The following is a 20,795-nucleotide window of genomic DNA, read 5'->3' as shown; positions in this document are numbered from 1 at the left end:
TAAATCATTGTTAAAAACAAATCATCTGAAAAGCACAGCGAATGCAAGTCCACCTCTTATAAAAACTGCAACGCTTGATTGACCATCCATGAATCAGAAACTCCACATATTTTAAAAATTAATTTACAAGCTTTCTCCACCTGAGTAATTCTAATTCTTCATTCCATTGGGATTTACATGATGGAGGGATAAGTAATAGCACTTAGCAATTACTAGAACTGACCCACAAGAGAGAGTGTGTCCATCTACTTTGAAGCTCACTTGTTAATTGGGAAAGGGATGGGTTCAGGAATGAATCTGAACATGGCTTTAATGGAAATTAAAATTTCAAGTCAAAACAGGAAACTTGAGAAAGGAATTTAAAACACCATTTCACAGGCTACAAAATTTATAGACTCTGAAACCCACTGGAAATACTGCCAGTTCTATACCTCCTTATTACAAGATATTTTAGTTTTGCCACATGGCTGACCTCACATACACAACCATCTACACTCACCTCTCAGAAACACTAAAGTACCGCACATCCCTTCAGTTATACTGTCTCACCTGAAAATATTGTGTCCACAAATGCATTAGCTTACGCAAAATAATTTTACTGAAACACTGAAAAAAAAACCTATAAACTTTACCAGTGTTAGAGAGGGCACCATTTTTAGCATACATTAATATTTATTAAATTAATAGGTAGCAGGTTTAAAACAAATAAAATGAAGTTTTTGTTTATGAAGCACAGAGTCAACCTGTGGAACTCCTTACCAGAGGATGCTGTGAAGACCAGAACTTTAATAGGGTTCAAAAAAGAATTAATTGAATTGATGGAGGATAAATCCATCAATGTCTATTAGACAAGATAGGTAGGAGCGGTATCCCTAGCTCCTGTTTCTCAGAGGCTGGAATGGGCGAAAAGAGTGGGCTCATGTAATTATTAGCTGGTCTGTTCACTCTCTGGCATTGGGCACTGTTGGAAGAAAGCATACTGGGCTAGATGGACCTTTGGTCTGACCCATATGGCCATTCTTATGTTATTTAGTTGGTGAAGAGAGTGGGGGGAATTACCCTTAATGAAAAGGGCAGCTTGCACTTGTTCTCTTAAGGCATAGCAACTGGGGCCCATGCAATATAAATAACATTGACATGTGCTCCAATGTGGTCATGATACGTTCCCTTTGTTTTCAGCTTATTTATTTTAGTTCCCTCTCTACTTCTCAAAAATAAACCTTAAATCAATTCTAAAGATTAAAGGTTTCCATCAGTTTTTGTTTGCTCTAGTTAAGAGAAGTTTCTCTATACAATAAATAAAATAAGATACATGCATTAGATATGGAAAGACATTTCTAGAGCAAATCTACACAACATTTGGTATTTTTTATATGTAGTCTAGTGAGGACTTGAAAAAATATTTTAAATCCACCAAATAGGCGATTTTGTGCCTTTTGAAAATGTTTAGTACGTTTTCAGAACAAAACTAGCTATTGTTACAGGATTAAATATGAAACAAAGGATGAAAGATAGCAAAAAGATGCAAAAAGTGAAATCATCTTGTCCTATTACTTTTTGTAATAATTATATACTAAAAAAAAAAAATCACACGCATGTTTTTGAAGCACCAGATTGAAATTCTGGTTGCACTGAAGTCAAAGACAAGATACTGCTCATATTTTATAGTTTTCACTTAAAATTTTTTGAATACTATCAATTTTAGGACCAAAAATTATTCAAACGTAAGGAAAAAAAAAAGGCTGCTGCCCCAGCCCACAAAAGTATCTTTATTCAAACTGACTGATTATTGGCTATTATGATAAAACTATTATGCTTTTATTATAAAGCTCAGGGCCCACACGATACCATAAAATAATTGGAAAAACTTGAAAAATAACGAATAGTCTAGGAGCACCTTAAAGACTAACAAAACATGTAGATGGCATCATGGACTTTTGTGGATACAACCCACTTCTCCAAATTACTGGAGTATTAAAAGTCCAGATCCAAAAATATACCATCTACATGTTTTGTTAGTCTTTAAGGTGCTGCTAGACTATTTGTTGTTTAAGTTTTTCTAGTTACAGACTAACTAGGCTACCCCTCTGAACCTTATAAAATAACTGTTACTCATTCGATGGCTACCCGCTATTCCTTAACGATTATATCAGTTCAAATACTCCATTTTGATTTAGTTCTGTTAAGAAGTTCATATATAACAGTGATTTGCCACCAGCCAAGTAAAATCATTTTTCTAACAAAAGAAAATGATTGATCTTTGAAGACTTAAGCTCTATGATTTTATAGTAATGCATGACACAAGTCAATCTATATTCCACAGGTCTTTGACTAGCCAGTCTAGAAACTCTAACTAGTCAAAGACAGAGGAATGTCAAAGGAGGGTTGGCAATACTAATGTTTTTCAGTTAACTTAAAAACAATTAATAATTAAGTTGAATTAAACAAAATTGATTATTAAAACATCATTATTTGCTCTGCTGTGTTAAACAGCACAAAGATATTTGTAATACTCTTGACTTACATACTCACTGCTTCATATAATTATAGATACATACATACAATTATTCCTGCTCAGCTAATAGCTAATATCTAGTGCTAGCAGTGGCCTAACCAATCAATGGTCCACATTACTGTATGCAGCTATGGGAATAAAGGAAAACAGACAAAGGTACAGCAAATACATTTCTAATTTAAAAAACAAATAATCTGCAGTGAAGTTTGATTCACAGTTATGCTCCCAGTCCTGCAAACAACGCTGAAGCACATCTTGAATCCTGCCATAAGTACAGGGACTGAACTAGATGACCTCCACAGTCCATTCCAGTCCTATAATTCTGTGCTCCTAGTGTGCCTTTATTCACTTGAGTATTCTTATCTAATTTAGTGGGATATCTCCTCTGATTTAAGCATTTGTAGGACCGGGGCTTAAATATGCACAATAATTGGTGAATGTCTCCCACTTCTCATTCCATTTTTAGTACAGCATAGTAGACTATGACTTCATGATGTTTACCAAATATACTATAGTATATTTTCGAATTCACTATTAACTGGTTGGATCAAATCACTCAATCTAAATTCTCTCTCTCATACACTAATATTTTTGTTTCTAATAAGATTTCAATAAATACTCACACACATAATAAAAACATTTATTTATTTTTTAAAAACATCAAGATGGGCCAATTACATATCTTAAGTTTCATTTAAAAAAAAATCCAGAAGCCCTTTTTATGTGTAAAAACATATGCATACCCTGCTTTGGCCCATCTCCGGGGGAGCTAAATGGCAAGGATAAAGGAACAGTGGCAATTCTAGAAAACACAGTCTTCAAGAGATAGTATTATCACCATTGTTTAGGAACACTGACTTGTTATAACATGAATACAGAGAAAAGAAATCCCTTCTGATATCAAGTATTTTAGATGTACAGAAGAGATTAGTCCCTATTGCATTAAAGCAATTAACATTGATTTTAACAATTATGAGCAATAAGAAATTATGATATCTCATGGAATCAATCCTAAATAAAATATTACACTACTGACTTTTCCTTTCTGTATACCTATAGTAGCTGTTTATATCACTGCAACACCATTTTCTAGATTAAGATCTACAGTTTATTTCCATATTTTTATTGTACGTTGGTGATAACAAATCATTATTGTGATCACAGGGTATATCTAATTTGTTAATTCTAGCACTATATTTATTCTACAACTGGAGGATATTTTAAATAAAAGCAAACACTCATAGCAGCAAATGACTAGGGTTTTGTATGTTTTTTTAAAACCTCAACTTAAAAAAGGGTTCACTTAATGTATATTCAGTCTCATTAAGAAACTACCACCTCTCCAAATGATATAGCATACATGGAGGTCATTTGAAGCATCGGAGCTGCTTTCCCATCAATATAATTTGGAGAGAGTTAGGGAGAACTGTGAATTAGCTGTCCTTGGTTTTGGAACTGCCTTCCAACACTGGTCATTAAGTCCCAAATGTGGTGACATTTAGGGCATGCAAGTTATGACAGGTTTTCCTCAGGTAGCGGAGGAAGAATGATTATTGAGAGAGGAGAAAGGTAATGAGATAAACCATGCTGCTTGTTGGAAGGATTTAGAGTTCTGATTTTTAAAATAAGTTTATGTGTTTTGTCAGTTTGTTGTTTACTATATGTAATATGCCTAGAACACTAAATAAAGGCAAATAACTCAATGAAATAAAAACAAATAAGTAAAATACTGGCTCTTAGATTCCAAAGTAATCAGTGACAAACACCTGAAAAACATATTTTAGTTAATTGCATTATCATAGATACAAACTATGAGATATTTAATTTTTAATAGAAATGATTATATGTCTGCAATAAACTCTACATATCATGAATTCAATTTGGGATGGTCACAAAAGACAGCATAATTACATATTTATACTATACATCCTTCTTATCCACCTTGGTCGTCCTCTGGCCAGAGCAGGTGGGGGGGGGGGGGAGGGGGGAGGGGGGGGGGGAGGGCGAGGATATTTTTAAACAAAGAAGCAACAATACCACAATATCCACTTTCAAAAAATATCCATTAATGAAAGAGAAACCACTAGAACTGGGCTTGCAATTAACAAAAAACAGCTTAATATTTTAGAAAAACCTATCTGCAATGTTCTATATTAAAATATTTCAGAATTTCTATCTATAGAGACTTGAACAGTGTGACTCTCAAAATTACCACCAACCGATAGCTAACATTTGAAGTCAGATGATTCAGTATGACATTCTGACATTCTTGTGAGTAGCATTGTATATATTGTATATGCCATGCAGACCTCCAACAGATTAATTTAGTTGTTAGTATATTTTAGTCAAATACACATTAGAGACAGTTCTTCATTCTGAACTTTTAGCTCCACAAGAAGAGTATGGTATCATAAAATGACATTGCAAAGTTTTGCCTGGAGGAGAGAGGGAGGGATTGTCACGATGTGAAAGCCACATGTTAACTCCAGTTATTACAACGCAGATCAGTCGAACCATGAAAGTAAACAGGGAGACAATAGTACTTCATACCAAAACTTCACTGATTCAGTTGGATTCCTGTCCATCTCTAGATCAGCTTCAACATCCTGCTTCTAATAGTTAAAACCCTCAGTGGGTTAAGGGGTTGGATGTGGATGAAACATCTAGCTATCAAGACATCTGAAATCCACAGATGCTGTGATACTAGGTAGTCCTAATACAGACCAACCATGATGTATTCTAGGACTAGGGCACAATTTTTTTTGCTGAGGGCACAAGATTATAGGGCTCATATCTTCCCTCAGAGTCATATTTAGAAACAAACCATTAGCAATAGCATTCAACCAAGAATTTGTTTGTACAGTGTTTCCACACAGTACAATCTTGAACTTTTCGTAGTCAGTTCTCACATGCCACTGTAATTTGCTTAGAAATGCCTCGAAAGATAGTAGGGGCTAGATGAATGTGTGTTTGAATGAACAGGGAGCTTTTATTGCTCGTTTTGTTTTTTGTAGAAAAAACAGATCTGGTTGCAATGGAAAGACAAGAAAACAGAAGACAAACAATAGTAAGGAGAGTAGAGTGGATATAATTATTCATGGGGAAGATTAAAAAGGGAAGCATGCATTTGCTTAGAGAAGACCCTTTTTTTATTTCAGGTAGCCAATATATGTACGGGCAATTTCTTTAGAAAGATAATAGTGACATCAATAAGAGGTTATAAGGTTACGTTTGTATGGGTAAAGAGGGATAATAAAATCAATACAAGTTACAAGAATGTCTAAAGTCAGGTGATACAGGAAAGAAGACCCAAACCTGGCATATGTATTGTGATTGTTCATTGTTTCATCAAGAACAAACAGAACATGGCATCACAAAAATTAATAAGCTGGCCAGGAAACCAAACTGCATATTCTATAAATATATTATTAATGCTAATAATATGTTATATAAATTTTTATACAATTTATTAATAGTTCCGGATTTAATGTTCCCAATTCATACAGCTACCCAAAATACACAGGTACTCATAACTGAGTAGTTTCATCAATTGCATACTATATCTCAGATATTATATTTAATGTAGAAAGGAAATATTTGACAACAGAAGAGTGTATTTCAACATGTTCATACTAGGGCTGTCAATAGACCTTCATTAATGCCTGCGATTAACGCAGAACAGGATTAATGCATTAATTTTTTAACATGTTAATTGCAGGTGATAATGCTGCGCTGCCTCTGAGAAGTGCCAGTCCGGCACTTCAAAGGGGCAACACGAGTGGAGGAGGGGATCAGCTGGAGTCCCCAACTGATCCCAAGCTCCTAATGTGCTGCCCCTTGGAAATGCTGCCGCAGTGCTTCGAAGGGGCAGCGCTGCATGGAGCCTGGGGTCAGCTTGGCATTTCAAAGGAGAGGCGCACGCGATTAATCGTGATTACATTTTTTAAGCGCTTGACAGGCCTAGTACATACACTTTCAGAGTACGAAAAAATTGAAAGGCTAACCTCAGTCTGAAGTATGGAGAGGTAACCAATTCACAGCTATTACATTTAAAGCAATGGTGGTGAATACACAGTAATTTTAGAGGCCTAAAAATTGTATTTACCAAGTATGTTTCTAAAGTAGGAATTAAACATGAAAATTTTTCATGAAAATAGGTACATGACTTTTGCATTAAAAAAGTTATTTTCTTTACAGTTATATTTGTCTATGTGCATGTTTTGACAACATATATAGCTCTTTTCTGTGGTTTAAATTAAAGGTTCGGAAATGTGGCTAGTCCCAGGGAGGCGCAGAAACAGGCAAACTATTACTAAATATCTTTTAAACTTTTATTAAAAGGCCTTATAGGTATAAATTATGATTTTATCAATTTCTTACATACGTAGGCACCAAATAATTATTAGAATGACCAATAATCAAAATGCAATACAGTAAAGAAAATTCCTTGAGGTTTCTCTAAATCCCAATAGCTGTTAACAAGGGACCAGGGATTATTAACAGTTACATTTACATCAGTCTTACTTATAAGACTAATCATTTATCTAAAACTTTTAACACTACTACTTAACAATACCTCTAAACAATTTCAGATAACAATACTTACATTTAACAGACACACAAACTACAACAACAACAACATATTTGGTATTCGTTATGTTTGGTATACGTTACGCTCTACAGGAACTCGTTTGGTTTGGTGAGCGGGAGGTGGCTCTCGGGTGATCAGTCCTCGGACCTGGCTCATATTCTGCCATCCAATGTTTATTCGGGATTCCTCAATTTGATACAGGAGGGGAAGCTGTTTTATAGAGAAAGCTTTTGTGCGCTTTTTGTGATATGCTAGCAGACCCTATCTGTTAAGTGACAGGAGAAAGGGGGTGCGATGGTTTCCTGTTTTTCCTTTTCTGCCTTATCGGGCATGGCACAGTCAGCACAACCAGCACGAACTTTACATGAACAAAAATCAAAGATTGTATCCAGGGTCTTCCACTGGATACTTTCCAAATCTCTTTCAGTGATCAAAATTACCATACAAGCAACAAGGGCCAGAGGCCCTGCAGACTTCAGCGAGACTTAACTGACTACAAAAGGTCAACGCTTGAAAGTAAACCTCCTCTTTTACAATTCCTTCATCTTTTTCCGCTTTGTCTCCTAAATGTTAACACTTATATGACTGGGGGAGAGCTTAAAGCTACCTGAGCCATGGTAACAAAACATACAAAAAGAATCTGTTTTATTAGGGTTAGTCAGTTACATTTTAGCTTTGTCATAAGAACATAACAACGGCCGTACTGGGTCAGACCAAAGGTCCATCTAGCCCAGTATCCTGTCTACCGACAGTGGCCAGCACCAGGTGCCCCAGAGAGGGTGGACCGAAGACAATGACCAAGCGATTTGTCTCCTGCCGTCCCTCTCCAGCCTCTGACAAACAGAGGCCAAGAACACCATTTTAATCCCATGGCTAATAACCTTTTATGGACCTAACCCCTATGAAGGTACCGTTTATTTTCATCAATTGCTAAAGTGATAGCTTAATACAAGTTAAATTTAGTTGTCACATTTTGTAAAAGAAATGTCAAGATTTAGATATATAAGCAGTAGTATCTTAGAGATAACTACAACAAATTATTACTAATTATTCCTTTATGCACTGATATATTGGTCTGTTTTTTATCTTTTGTTTTTATATATAATTATGTTTTGTTCTGAAAAGTACATCTTAAAATTGTACCCTTAGATTCTGAGTTTGTATTTCAATTATTCTACATTAGATGTACTCAGTTTAAAAGAAAGTGTTTTCTCTTCCTAATTTCCAACTCTGCAAGCTAAATCTGAAATGTGAGAGTAAAGATAAATTTTCCCTTCCACACATCACCAGTAAAGTATTAAGAAAGATAAATCATATCCTTAATTAATCTGTGCAAACTCAGAGTCTTCAAATTATGTCCTCAGTAACACCTGAGGGCAATAGGTTTGCAGAGTTTTAACTGATTGCCTGTCTAACTGGAAATTAGTTAATAAAATACAACTCTTCCTACTCTGTAGGGCTTACCTAGATAAATTAGATAGATAGTAGAACTTTCTTTTGCCATTTAAATCAGACAACATTGCATTGAACACATGTAAAGACAATATCTGATGAATAAATAAGTTTTATGCATATTACTCAATTTTTAAACTACAGTCAGTTTGAAATGGTGGAAAGTGTCAGCATGTGAGATGGGCCTATTAAGCGGGGCAAGAATTATAAAAGATGCGACCAACCATTTTTTCTACATTGCATATAATCAAACAAGTCAGTCAACACCCATGGGGGAAATAAATCCGATGGTATTTCTTCACTCACAGGCATAAACAGATGACATAAGATCTAATTTTAAACGTTAACCAGATTTGAACAAGAATTTCTAAAGGCAAGTCATAAAAAAAAATCACTGTACTAATATACTGAAAACTAGAATTCATAGTAGCAGATATGGTTTATTAAAGACTATTTTTTAATTCACTAACAAAAACAAATTAATGTGTATTGCTTCTCATATATCAAGGAACCATATGGCAGAATATCCTAAAAGAAGATAGAAATTCCTTCTGAATCCCAAAAAGGTGCTTAATCACATGATACAGAATCCTTTGTAGTCTTGAAGGCAATATGAAGAGAAGACATTTGATCTCTTTTGGCAAAGACTAAGGCCTAATTTTCCAGAAGAGGGCGGAAACCACCTGATAGCAGAAAAAATAGGGTGAGCACATTATTTATCTATGAGCTGAAGTCAGGTGTTTGAACTGGCAACTTGAGCACCCAAACTTACTGAAAATTAGGTCTATGAACATAACACAAGTTATATACTTGGCACCTGTGAAATGAAGTACCAACTGTAGTATTCCATCTCTTTAGGACCAGCATCTGAGATGAAGCCCTGCTATCACTCCTTGCCCTGAGGAGCAAATGGTCTGTGTTTATTAGGGATGTCCCATGCAAAGTGTTGAAAATTTCAGAGCCATGCACATAGTGTGCTGCTTCTCAAGTCCATTCTTCAGGTGTTTGTCTTTCCCAATTGATGATGTACCACAAATTTAAGATCTCATTAAAAAGGTACTCTTCTTGTCTCTGGATCTGAATTGAGAGCAAGGGAGATGTTTAGGGGAAGGAATAATTTTAAAAAAGTTTCAGGAAGGAAGCATGAAATAAACATGTATCTTAAGCAATCTGGGAGCAGAAGCTCAAAGGTTAGTGAGCTGATTTGTCTGCAGACAGCAAATGGGTCAGCCTGTCTTGAGGTGTGTCTGACTGGTAGCCACATCTTCTATATCACTGCAAAAGTGAGACCTTGCTATTGTCAGCACTGGTCAGTCTAATGTTTATATGCTGCCCTGAATACATCAAGATATAGTTTAAACACTTCTTGGGTTTGCTGGATGTAGTTTTATAGAATCAACTGAATGTGTGCAAGTGTTTAAAAACAAAATATCAAACCACTTCAGAAAAACAAAGTATTTCATGTGCCTAGACTAGTGCTTTTAATAAGTAAGTAAAAGTGAAAAGCAAATCTTTGCTCTTCAACATTTGGGGGGCGGGGGGCGGGCTGGAAGTATGGCAGGCAATGACTGAATAAGGCCTATATCTTAAGAGTTCTGATCATTTTAGAGGATTGGTTCCTTTCTCATTTTAAAATTCTGCTATTCTTGGGCATAAATCACTTTGAAATAATGGGAGCTGAGGATGTCTGTCTGCAGTTCATAGAACCAAGTCTCATTATGATCAAGAGTCAGTGATAAACATTTATGTAGTGCATATAAATTTTTACAAAGCAGTGTTAAATATTTATGAGATATTGCTAAACTTATTAAATATTAAGTAGTATTAGACTCAAAAGGATAATCAAGAATAATCACAATGGAAAATGATTTATCTAAATATCATATATGCTTAAGGTCTCTTGAGTGATAGCTGTCACGGTTCAGTAAAATACTTACATTAAATGTAGAGTATGCTCCTTCCTTTCTCCCCAATAAACTATGTAAATAAAGGAGAAATACAGTAATTGGAAACAAGGCCTTTGAATTATATTTTAGTCCTTGAGGCAATTCAATTAGCTTCAAGGATAGTCCACATTAATTTTTAAACATGATTACAAATTTCAGTTGCCACAGTTGTCTCCAGTGCTGTTACCTGAACAAAACAGCATGAAATTTAGACTTGAATTAGTCAGGAAGGGTGGAGTAGGTGTCTGGCTGATGAGTCTTGCCCACATGCTCAGGGTTTAGCTGATCGCCATATTTGGGGTCGGGAAGGAATTTTCCTCCAGGGTAGATTGGCAGAGGCCCTGGAGGTTTTTCGCCTTCCTCTGTAGCATGGGGTACAGATCACAGCTAGAGGATCTCTGCATCTTGGGGTCTTCAAAGTATTTGAGGGCTTCAATATCTGAGATATAGGTGAGAGGATTATTCTAGGAGGGGTGGGTGAGATTTTGTGGCCTGCACTGTGCAGGGGGTCAAACTAGATGATCATAATGGTCCCTTCTGACCCTGGAGTCTATGAGTCTATGAGTAGAACAAATTATTCTAGGTGTGAGTGGGCACTAAATTTCATCTCAGCTTACTAACCTCACATCAGTTGGGGGTATTTTAATAAATGAAGCTCTGGAGGACATTTCTCTTTTTTTAAAGAGGAATTCATTTGTTACAATGTACCATGCTTGAAATATTGAAATAGAATAAGTCAAGGAGGCAAGGTATTATTTTTTTAGCGAATCAGCTTGTATTGGTGAAAGACAAGTTTTCACACTACATAAAAAGCTCTTTTTAAGGTAAGACCTAAGAAGCTCTCAATAGCTTGTCTCTCATTATTCTGGGATATACGTGGATTGCACAACTGTGAACAATGTTGAAATAAAACATTTTAAATCTTCCAAAAGCAGAATATTGTAATAGTCCAATATCAACATTTGTATTTTACATTTATAATGTATTTTCTTGATGTCACCCGTAGCCAGATTTTGAAGACTTTTTCTACTTTTAACAAAGTGGGCACAGGATTCCAAAGAATGGGAAGATTTTTGGAGTATCAATAAAGACAGCTGTTAACCCCAGACTGATATGTTTTGAAGTAGTTTTAAAACAGCAAGTAATACTGAGGCATGTTAGAGACTAACAAAAATATAGATCGTACCACAAATCTAGGATCTCATTAAAAAGGTACTCTTGTCTCTGGATCTGAATTGAGAGCAAGGAGATGTTTAGGGGAAGGAATAATCTAAGAAAAGTTTTTTTGGAGTATCATGAGCTTTCATGGGCCAAATACACTTCTTCATGTATTCTTATTAGTCTCTAAAGCTCCACAAGGCTACTCGTTGTTTTTAGAGTTTCAGTCTAATGTGGCTATCCCTCTGAGACTCTGAAGCAGTTTGTCAGCCTGACATATTAGATTTTGCATCACTACCTTCACAGTCTTATTCTATCACGCTTAATATGTCATTTGTGGATGATATGTTGGACAATGCAGAGGGAGGTGCCTTCACGAGCAGTATTGGATATACTGGACTGCTGAAGACACTTCCTCCTACAACATACACTGATGAAATATGAGAAGACAAAGGATGGTAAAAACAAGGATCACAATGGTAAGGTTTGCATCCAAATTAAATAGTTGCAGTTTACCAACAAGATGAACAGATAAAAAAGAGTATTGCTGGCACTGAACTATCTCAGTGTTTAAGAACACCTAAAGATACAATGTGAGGACATTTATTGGAACACATATGGACATACATCAATCCAAAGCACAATTATATACCATACCATAACTCCTGAGTTTACCTAGTTTAAGTTTCAACCAGCTCACACTCAGCCAAGCCCTAATCTCATTCAAATTTTGGGCAAGGTGTTCAACATCAGTGGCTGGATTAGGAAAAATGGATTCACAGTTGGGTATTGTTAAGAGCTCCAAAGGCAGTGCAATTTGCTTGTTGATCCCTGTTGTCTGCCACAACCCAGATTTGTTAACACTTTGAGAACATTAAAGACAGTTTCATTTCTTTTTATTTTGCTTTGCTCTTTATTAAAGCTTCTGAGGGCATAGGCTGAAGTGATATATTTAGTAGTCCTCTTTTTTTATGATCTGATTTTTAAGTTATGGTAGAGGGACCAAGGAGAGTGGATGGACACATGTAATCATATTTTAAAATTCGGAAGTAATTAGTAATAGAATATAAAGTTAATCCTGTGAAATTCCTTATAACACCACCCTTAGATTATAATGTATGTATGTGTAGATACCTTCTTTAATCTTGTGAACAACTTTCCTTTTCCTATTTAATAAATCTGTGTATGGTTTATTATAGACAGGTGTTGTCTTGTGTGAGATCAAAGGTGCAATTGACCTGGAATAAACAACTGGCCCTTTAAGTCTGAGAGTAACCTGAATTTTGTTATGATTCTTGGTGTAACTAAACTGGATAGCAAGATAGTTTCCTTGGAATGTGGATTTATTTAATTGATTCCATATATAGATTGTTATATTGCCTGCCAAGTTTATATTTGATTACTGATTGTGAATTCATACTTAGATTTCACCAACCAATTTGAGGTTTGTGCTCTGTTTCCTAATAGTCTGCCCTCAGTTTATATTTACTCTCGAGTCAAAGTAGGCAGTACAGTATAAAATTCCATATAGGACTATCTATTAAGATATAATACATGTAAGTGCTGTTCAGTGCCAAACAATTTGTCAGGGGTCCTCACTCATGAACCCTAAAATTCACCATTCACCATTCACAATTAAAATGCTAATTTGCAACAATAACTTCCTCAGCAAGCTTAAAGTCTGCAATCACAAACCCCAATGAAGTGCCACAAATCAAGGAGTTCAAGTTTGTAAACTATGGATAGAATGTAACTGAAACCTACTGAGCACACAGCACAAGACATTGAGACAGTAAAAACAGGGGAAATAAATTTATACAGCTGATACAGTGCTACCCAATAAAATCCATCACACTATCAACATACAAGCCAGACAAGCATACAGAAAGACATGGCTGTGAAAGAATGCACATAGAATGAAAAACAGAATTAATACTATTGAACATGATAAAAATAAAAAAAGGCACTACTGTGGAAACTTACTCTTTATTGCTTAAAATTCAGATGCTTCCCATGACCAGAAGGCAATATGTTTCCTCCAGGTGAAATTCAGACAGGCTTGCTACTAACAAAAAGTTTAATGGCTGCTCAGAAAACTAAGTGGAATGTGTTGATAGTAAACCTCATTTCTAAAGAAGAGGTGTCTGCAATGATTCACACTACACAGTAGAATTCATTAACCTTTACTGCTTTTAGTGGAGAGGGGAACAAATGAAACTGAAAATGAGGGAGTAAACACTACCTGCAAGGATGGCTGACTTTATCAGCTGGCATATTGCAGCAGTAAGACACTCAACTATTACATCACTACAAAAACATTATCCAGGTTGAATGGCTGAGGAAATAATTGGTTACTGGGATTCTTGGAACACTTCTGCTTAAATGATTTTATCCATGGAAGTACAGGTTCACAATTAGGGTGCAGGCACAGTGCAGGGCATTGTAGAGATAAATAATTGGAATACCTGGATCGATCGGTCTTCAGCTATCATTAGGATGAAGAAGTTACCCACCTTCGTGCAGTAATGATGTTTCTTTGAGATGTGTCCCTGTGGGTGCTCCACTGTTGGTGTCGGGCTCGTCTCGACGCCTCAGGTCGAAGATTTTCCCTAGCTGTAGTCGGCTGGACTGTGCATGCACGGTAAGTGCCATGTGCCGTTCGTGCTCTTTTCATCTCACGTGGTCTGGCTCCCGCCAGTTCCTCTAACTGCTCATTGATCTGAAACGAGAACAGAAAAGGCTCTGGAGCGGGGAGGTGGGCGGGACATGGAGCACCCATGGGGACACATCTTGAAGAAACATCGTTACTGCACAAAGGTGAGTAACTTCTTCTTCTTCTTCGAGTGGTCCCCGTGGGTGCTCCACTGTTGGTGACTACACAGCAGTATCCATCTGCGCTACGAAGCCAGATTTACTGTTATAGGCCAGAACTGCTGAAACCACCACTGAGTCCCCTGCCAGCCGTTGTGTAATTGCATAATGCTGTATAAATGTAGTGTCAGATGACCACGTTGCAGCCCTAAAAATGTCCATCAATGGGACCCCTTTGACGAATGCCGCTGAGGTGGCAGTTGCTCTTGTAGAATGTGCTTTAGGGTGAAATTGAAGTGGTCTATTCCACTGTGGATATTGTGGCACGTGATAATGCATTGTATTATAAGGTTTGAAATACACTGGCTGGATAGGGAACAGCCCTTGCAGCGCCTTGAATATGATACTATCAAGCGATCCGTCTTATGCCATTCCTGAGTCCTATGGATGTAGAAGAATAAAGCTCGACATACATCAAGGGTATGTAGCAAAGCTTCCCGAGAGGATGGATGAGGTTTTGGGTAGAAGGAGGACAAAACAATAGGCTCATTAATATGAAACTTTGAACAAACTTTAGGAAGAAAAACAGGGTGTAGCCTTAAAACCACTGAGGATTGAGTAAAATTTGTAAATGGTGGGTTGGCCTTAAGTGCCGCCAACTCACTGACTCTGTGCTGATGTGATTGCAAGGAGAAAGAGGACCTTCACTGTCATCATTTAAAGGGGCGTTGAGGCAAGAGGTTCAAACAGATGGTACATGAGATTGTCCAATACCAGGTCACGGTTCCAAAAGTGGGGAGTTGGTCTACGAGGAGAGTTAAGATTTGTTAGACCCTTGAAGAATCTTTTCATGATAGGGTTAGCAAATATGGAAGTACCATCCACCAAGTGGTGGAATGCACTAATGGCAGATAAATGTACTTTCAGGGAGGACAGCGAGAGACCTGACTGCTGTAGATGTAACAAGTAGTCTAGTATGTGATGTAGTTGTGACTTTTCGGGATCGATGTCATGCTGGGAACACCATAAAGAAAAGTGATGCCATTTCGCCAGGTAGGTCATGCGCATGGATTGTCTCCTTCTATGCATCAATATGCGTTTGACTTCTTGTAAGCAAAGGCGTTCCGATTCTGTGAACCAAGTAGCCAAGCTGTCAGGTGTAATGTGTCTGGTTTGGGATGAAGTAGGGGACCACCGTTCTGGTAAAGAAAAAGTCTGGGAGGGAGGGAAGAGGGAGTGCGGGCTTCATGGACATTAGATGGAGGAAGGGAAATCAAGGCTGTCTCACCCACGCTGGTGCAACAAGGATCACTTGCACGCGTTCTGCCTTGATCTTCTCCAATACTCAATGTATGAGGGGTGTGGGAGGAAATGCGTACATCAACCGACCCTGCCAACTGATTAAGAATGCATCGCCCATTGACTTCCTCCCCATGCCTGCTCTGGAGCAAAAGAGGTGACTTTTGGCATTGTCTTTTGTGGCAAACAAATCTACTTGGGGAGTCCCCCACTGACGGAAGATTTGGTGAAGAACATCTGAGCGTAGTTCCCACTCGTGGTCGTGGGGGAATCTTCTGCTGAGATTGTCCGCTATGGTATTGTTGATGCCTGGTAAGTATGATGCAAGTAGGTTGATGTTGTTTGCTATGCACCAATTCCACAACTGTATCGCCTCGGCACAAAGGGATCGTGATTTCGCTTCCCCTTGCCTGTTTATATAAAACATCGTAGCTACGTTGTCTGTAAGTATTCTGACAGTCGCACCTGATATGAAGTCTTGGAAGTGTTTGCAAGTGAGACGTACAGCTCTGAGCTCTAGCAAGTTTGTATGCAGTGCTCTCTCTGTAGCCAAACATATGCCCTGAGTTGTCATGCCGTTAATATGAGCCCCCTTTCCTAGGAGGGATGCATCTGTAGTTATCTGGAAGGCAGGCTGAGAGCAATGGAACAGAATATCCACCATCAAGTTCTGTGATTTGGTCCACCACAGCAGAGAGAGATGGACCTAAGGTGGAGGAGTAACTAATCTGTGGATATCGTGTTTTGCTGGAACGTATACTGAGGCTATCCAATGCTGCAGGCAATGTTGCAAGTGAAGATGGGAGTGCATGACCATGAACGTGGTTGCAGCCATATGGCCCATGAGCTGTAAACAAGCGTGGACCGGTACAATGGGGGCTTCTTGTAGGATCTTGTATAGCTTGGAACTGTTCGATTGGTAAGTATGCGCTTGCAGTGATGGAATCTAGTCTGGCCCCTATGAAATTTATGACTTGAGTGGGTTCCATTGTGGACTTCCGCTCATTGATAATGAGTCTGAGGGAGTCGAGAGTGTGTCTGACTATTGAGACCATGTGAGATGGCTCCTGCCGAGTTCTTGCCTTTATCAGACAATCATCTAGGTACGGGAAGATAATAACGGTTTTGTGGAGTAAATGGGTGGCCACCACAAAAAACGTCTTGGAAAAGACTCTTGGGGCTGAAGCCAAGCCGAATAATAGAACGCGGTACTGGAAGGGAGTGTCGCAACTACAAAGCAAAGGAATCGATGGTGAGCCGGATGAATAGTGATGTAGAAATAAGCATCCTGTAAGTTGAGGGCTGCGAACCAGACTGCATTGTCGAGCGCTGGGATTATGGATGTGAGAGTAACCATTTTGAAGTGTGGTTTTTGGAAGTATCGGTTCAGTCTTCGCAGATCCAAAATGGGCCTCCACCCTCCTGTTTTCTTTTGCGTTAAAAAGTAACGGGAATAAAATTCTCTTCCCCTGAACTGCAATGGTACCCTCTCTACAGCTCCTATTTCCAGTAAATAGTGCACTTCTTGTTTCAGGAGTTCTTTGTGAGATGGGTCCCTGAAGAGGGACGGGATTGGTGGGGAGGGAGGAGGAATGGAAATGAATGGGATCGCGATACCAGACCTTACAACCTCCAGGACCCATCCATCTGTGGGTCATTTTGGCCCTTTGGTGGTAAAAGGGCTGTAGTCTGTGATGGAATAGAGGATGGTCCTGAGTGGTTGGTACGACAATGGCAGGCGGTTTGCAGACCTTGATGGAGGAGTCAAATTTGCTGCTTCTGTCCTGGTTGAGTAGTCATGCGTGGTGGTTGGGTGCATTTACATTGCACCCGTTGTTTCTGTCTGGGCTGATCAAAGGGATGTCATGCTGTCTATGGTACTGGAAATCATACCGACTTTGATACGGGTAATATCTCTTCCTGTAAGAAGGGATATGCATGCCGAGAGTGCGTAGTGTAGTCCGGGAGTCTTTACCTGAATGGAGGACTTTGTCTTTTCAGCAAAGAGTTTATATTTCTCAAATGGAGGGTCCTTCCCACTTTGTTCTGAAGTTCCCTCGGAATAGCCACTGCAGCAAGTCAGGATGATTGTCGCATGATGATTGCTGTTGCCGTAGCACAAGCTGCTGTATCAGCCACATCCATTGCAATCTGCAAACCAGCTCTCGCTGCATTGTAGTCCTGTTGAAAAATGGCTTTAAATACGGGCTTCTTGGAGTCAAGAAGGTGCTGAAATAAGTCAGTTAATTTTTGAACAGTATCAAAACTGTGATTTGATAGCAAAGCAGAGTAATTCACTATATGGAGGAGCAGTGTAGCCTATGAGTACACTTTTCTCCCAAAAATGTCGAGTTTCTTTGTGTCTTTGTCACCTGCCATATTTCTATATTGGGGAGTTTTAGATCTATGCTGAGCAGCGTCGACCACCAAAGAATTTGGCTGTGGGTGATTAAACAGAAATTCTTATCCCTTCAAGGGGACAAAATATCTTTTGTCTGCTTGCTTGCTCATTGGAGGGACTGAGGTTGTCATCTGCCAGATCTCTTCTGCAGACTCCATAATCGCTTCATCGAGGGGTATTGTGATTTTCGCCCTTTGTTGAGGTTGTAGGTTTTTAAGCAGCCGATACTATTTGTTTTGTACTTCTGCTAATTGTACTTGCTGGGACTCTGCAACATGTTTGAACAACTCCTGAAAATGTTTCAGGTTGTCAAGGGGCAACATATCCCCTGGGAACACAGCTTCGTCCAGAGATGAGGACGATTGGTTGGTTGGCAATGTCTGTGGCTTTGGCTCCTCCAGGTCAGACAGTTGCCCCTCTTCAAGTTCAGAGACTTGATCTTGTGTGTCCTGGGTTGGTTTGGACGGCATTGGAGGCAGCTCTGTTGGTTGGGATCCAGCATGGGGAATTACGGTTTGAGGTGAGCGACAACCACAAGATGAGCGCAAATGCGCATATGATCCGTGAAAGTTCCTAGAGTAGTATCAAGGCCTGTGGTGATAGCTGTAGTCATGCCAGGATCTGGCAGGCAAGGAATGACAGGACGACATCCTACTACTATGGCGATGGTGACAAGGTGAGTACAGGGACCTGTTCGGTGAAAAAGGTTCATAGTAATATCTCCTTGATGGGGATCGGGATCATCTTTCCCAGCGTCCTGAACGGTGTCCCGTTGAGTCAATGGCTGGAGAGCTTGTGCGTCTTGAAGGACTATAATATCATTGACTGACCGGCGATAGGCAGCTTGGTGGTGACAGGGATGGTGCTGTGGAGAAGGTAGGTGATGGCGAAACCGATATATGTTGTGTCATGGATTTCTGGGCTGCCTTTGTGGGCACTGAGGTCGCACGTTGGTGCCAACAGCCCCTGTGAGACAGCTGAGGTCGGAGCATGTCGGGAAGACTGCACCGAGGATGGTGTCAAGGTGCACTGCACTGTGAGCAGTGCCGAGGCATGTGGTACTGTTAGCCGGTGGCCGGGGTAATGAGTGGTCTGTGAGCCCTATCATACCCGAGTCTTTAACTGCTAGAACAGAGTCCCTTCGCAGCAGGAAGCCCTAATGGCCGATGGATGCCCCAAAGATACACCCGAGTCTTTAACTGCTAGGACAAAGTCCCTTCACAGCGGGCAGCCAGGGAGGCTGACAGGAGCCCCAAGAGTCAACCCCGTGGAGGCGGTACGACTCAATGCTCAGCTTTTACTGTGTTTACCCCTGACCGCGGCAAGATAGCCAAACCGGCTATGGTTCTTTTGATTGTGTTCAGTTCTGTTACAGCAACAGGAGGAGTCAGGTTAAGACTTAAACAGTTATTACTTTATTGTTACAAGACAAGCTTAGCTGTTAAATGTTACTGCTGTGTTACAGATAACACAGTCACTACAAAGACAAGACGGAAATACAATAAAAGTCACTTAAAGGTACCATGGAACCCTTTGGTTCTCTGAGCTCTTATTGAATGCGCACAAAACAGACACCTAGCAGGTATATTCTCACCCCTGTGATCCTTACTCCGGCGAAGCCAGTGTTTTTCTCAATCCCAATGGGAAGCAGTTGGTACGAAACGAAGGCGTCCCTAAAGTCTCAGGGGTCCAGGACCACCTGACCAGCAGGTATATGAAATATGCGGTGCCGTGGAGGGCACGGAGGTACGCAGTACCCTGGCTGGTGCCGAAGTACGTGGCACCATGTAAGGTGGTGCCATGCGTATCATTGTGGAGGGTGCCGAGGTGCGCTGCAACGTAGGTATTGTTGAGGTAGTCAGTGCCAAGACAGGCTCAGAAGACGGCAGACTCTCTGTTTGTGGCGCCGTACTGACCATAGAGGGCGTCGTCGAAGCAAAAGGTCTTGGAGAATGCCCAAGCATCAGAGGTGGTGATGCTACTGATGGTGCCAGAGATTGTGGCGCCGGAGAGTCTTCATCAGCGCCCCTCTGCACTGGTGATAGTGACAATGCCAGTGACCTCGGTGCTGGGGGCTTTGTTGCCAGGGGCTACAGTCCTGGTGCTGACTTTTTCACCGGCTTGTGGAGAATGCCAGATATCCCGAGCTTACCTCCTTTGCTGATTCAGCTTTCAGATACAGCTGGGAGAGATTTCGCAGGGGATGCCATAACCTTCTTTGTGGCTGTAGACACCGGGGGAGAAGCTGCCTGCTTATGTGACCTAATTGGTTCAGAAGATGGTTGCGGAGAGGGAATCATTGGTGGTAGTGCCTTGTCAAGAGAAATAATCTTTAGGTGCATCTCCCTGTCCCTTCGGGCTCTGGCTGTTACTTTTGTACAGCAAATGCACTTTTGCAGGACATGCATTTCATCGAGGCAGCAGATGTATGCGGCATGACAATTGGATGCGGGCATGGCCTCCTGACTTTCCGAGCATTTCTTAAAGGCCAGGGAACCAGGCATTTTGAGGGCTCAAAACCTACTTCTGTAACTAAAAGTCTAACAGAGAAAAACATTTTTTTTCTTAACAGTTAACAATAACTATACTAACACACATACACACACACTAAAAAAACTATGA

At 39.6% G+C, this 20,795-nt stretch overlaps 1 protein-coding gene across 1 annotated transcript in view; it reads right to left on the bottom strand.

Annotated features, from left to right (window-relative positions):
* TUSC3 (tumor suppressor candidate 3) overlaps positions 1–20,795 on the bottom strand; it is a 274,534-nt gene that overhangs the window by 57,252 nt on the left and 196,487 nt on the right. The gene's annotated exons all lie outside the window — the stretch shown is intronic.

Source organism: Pelodiscus sinensis, chromosome 4 (genome assembly GCF_052426305.1).
Source record: "Pelodiscus sinensis isolate ZL-2025 chromosome 4, ASM5242630v1, whole genome shotgun sequence".
Taxonomy (NCBI): domain Eukaryota; kingdom Metazoa; phylum Chordata; order Testudines; family Trionychidae; genus Pelodiscus; species Pelodiscus sinensis.
Note: the sequence above shows the minus strand (reverse complement) of the source record. Positions and strands in the feature narration are given on the sequence as shown.